Genomic DNA, 2,764 nt, shown 5'->3' with positions numbered 1-2,764 from the left:
ACCCGTCTCTCTCTGCCTGTACTTGTCTGGTCTGGTATGGTCTGGCCTAGGGTCTCACCCTCTAACCCTTTTTCCTGATGTGCAGGAAAAGGGTGTGTGTGTGTGCACGAGAGTGCGAGCATGCACGTGTGCCCTAGGGCTGCCTCTGGGAAGGCAATCACATTCATTGAGCATCTGATACAGGGCAGATAACCACCTCAGACACTTCACACATGTAATTTGGTTTAAATCTCACAGCAACACAGGCATCAGGTTTGATTAGGTCAATTTTCCAGGTAAGAAAATTGAACCTCCGAAAGCTGAATAATCCCAAGGTCCCAGAGCAAATCAGGGGAGAAACCAGCAGATTTTTTGTTTCTCCGAATCCCTGCCTCTCTCTAGGTCCTTCCCTGGTTCTCAGGGTTGTTGGTGCCCAATGCTGCAGAGGAGATGGGTAGTTAGAGACTCTGGCCTTCGGGGGGTGCCAGGGTTTCATATTTCAGAGATTTAAAAAATTCCTTTGAGAAATAGTTACTCCTGAGCCAGTCTGTAGCTAGCCCATCCATTCATTTACACACTTTGCCACTAACTTTCCCACTTATCCCTCCGCCCAGCCACCCAGCCACCCATCCACCCATTCATCCACCCACTCTTCCGTCCATCCACCCACTCACCCATCCATCCACCCACCCATCCATCCACCCACCCATCCATCTATCCTTCAGCCTATGTGCCTTTCTCCGTACCCACAGACCCATCCACAGATCCATTTATCCATCCTCCCTTGCAAGAGGGAAACTTCTAGTACCTCAGCACTCACACCTAGCTGCCCGGTCCTGTGGAGGGATGGCTCAGGTTGCAGGGGTCAGATCTCCAAGACACCGCTTATGTGAGTGATACTGTGAGGGGGAAGGGATGGTTTTCTGAGAGGTAGCAATCAACTTCCACTCACTGCCAAGCCTGAGGTTGCTGTGAGTGTGGGGAGATGTTCTCAAGAGCTCTGCCCTGCTTTCCCCTTCTCCACTCTGGTTCCCAGGGATGTTAGGGCCAGATTCCCACTCTGCATCCCATATAGACCAGCAGATGGCCCAGATTGGGTGTGCAGTGAACTTCCAGGCCCTTCTTCCAAGTCTGAGCAGCAGGCCCAGCCTGGCCCTGGGGGAGGACTTGTGGAGGGCTCCCGTCTGGCCAGCGGGCAGAACGCCTGTTGCGGAGGGACCTGCAAAGCCCTGGTGAAGGGGGAGACACCGGCTGGGATTCCAGAGCACACCCCAACTTACAGGGCAAGCTGATGCAGAAGCATGGGGCCTGTGGGGATGAGAAGGAGCAGCATGTGGAGCTGGATGGGCCTTGAACTGCCAGGGACCATGCTGGTGCTTGACAAGACTGGGGCCTGCGGGGCCCGAGGGGTGGAAGGAGGGAAGGAGGGGGCAGGTGGAGGACGGCCTCAAGGGGAGAGGAAGGGTGACGGCAAACGGCTGTGCACGGGGGAGAGAGGACAGGGGCCAGGATGAGGCTGGGGGACGGGCTGGAGGCTCGGACCAGGGGGAGGGGCTGGGTAGTGGGGCTATACTGGTATTTTTTCCTTCTACTAAATTTTTAAAAAGCAACCAAAAAAAGCCCTTGCTGGTGTGGCTCAGTTAGGTGGGGCATTGCTGGGGGTTTGATTCCCAGTCAGGGCACATGCCTGGGTTGTGGATTCACTCCCTGGTCGGGGCATGTATGGGAGGCAACCAATCAGTGTTTCTCTCTCACATCAGAGCTTCTCTCTCCCTCCCTTCCTCTCTCAAATCTATAAGCATTTTAAAAAGTACCACACATACTGAGATGTTAATGTAAAAATATTTCCTTCTTCCTGGTTCTGTAGCTAGCCCATCTGTTCATTTGCACACAGAGAAACGGGGTCAGCTTGTCCTGCCTCTCTTTCCAGCCACGATTCTTTGCATATATGCAAACCCACGCGCCCACTCGTATAGCATACCTGTAGGTCGTGTGATGCAGAGCCTATTGCACCACACATATCCGTAGGCAAATTGCTGTTTTGCATCTGACAGTGTACCCCTTACCCACTTACAAGCCAGTCCGCAGGGGTGTTTCTTCCTTTGTCGTGGCTGCACTGAAGCCTCGGGTCAGCCTCCAGGTCTCTTTCCCACAGTGAAGCTCTGATGCATGGAAGGGGGTGGGCCTTAGAGGAACTGCCTGGTGGGGGGTGGGGGGTGGGGAGCACAGGTTGGGAGGTGGCCCTCGCTGGGAGCTCCTCTTTGACCCTGCACATGCCAGGCTCCCACCCCTCTGGCCACATCCCTAGGGGCCTGGGGCTGAGAACTCCCATGGCTGGAGTGAGTTCGGGCGGAAGGGAGCAGGCTGGGGTCAAAGAGGTTACAGGCCCAGCCTGCCAGAGGGAGGGGGCCGCGCCTGGGCCCTGGACCTGGGGTGTGGGGTGAAGCCAGGAGACTGGCTGGGGCTTAGGACCCCGCTGCCCTGAACATGGCCACCTGTTCCACTTGTCCCCTCAAAGAGTTGGCTCCCAAACTGTTGGCTGCCAGTGGCAATGAGACTGCAACCTGGAAAGGCCCAGCCCCTACCTTCCACACTGAGCTTGAAGAGGACACTTAGTGTGGTTATGCCTTGTCTTCCCAGAGAAGACTCCAAAGGCTTGAAGGCATAGTAGAGCTGGGAGCAGATAGGGAGCCATTCCTTTGGGCTAGGGTGTCTGGGAAGGCTTCCTGAAGGAGGGGGCATTGAACTGGGCTCGCAAGAGAGGCATTTACTGCTGCCAGAGGGC

This window comes from Phyllostomus hastatus, unplaced genomic scaffold, assembly GCF_019186645.2.
Source record: "Phyllostomus hastatus isolate PE091 unplaced genomic scaffold, TTU_PhHast_1.1 phas_scaffold_385, whole genome shotgun sequence".
Classification (NCBI taxonomy): Eukaryota; Metazoa; Chordata; class Mammalia; order Chiroptera; family Phyllostomidae; genus Phyllostomus; species Phyllostomus hastatus.
Note: the sequence above shows the minus strand (reverse complement) of the source record.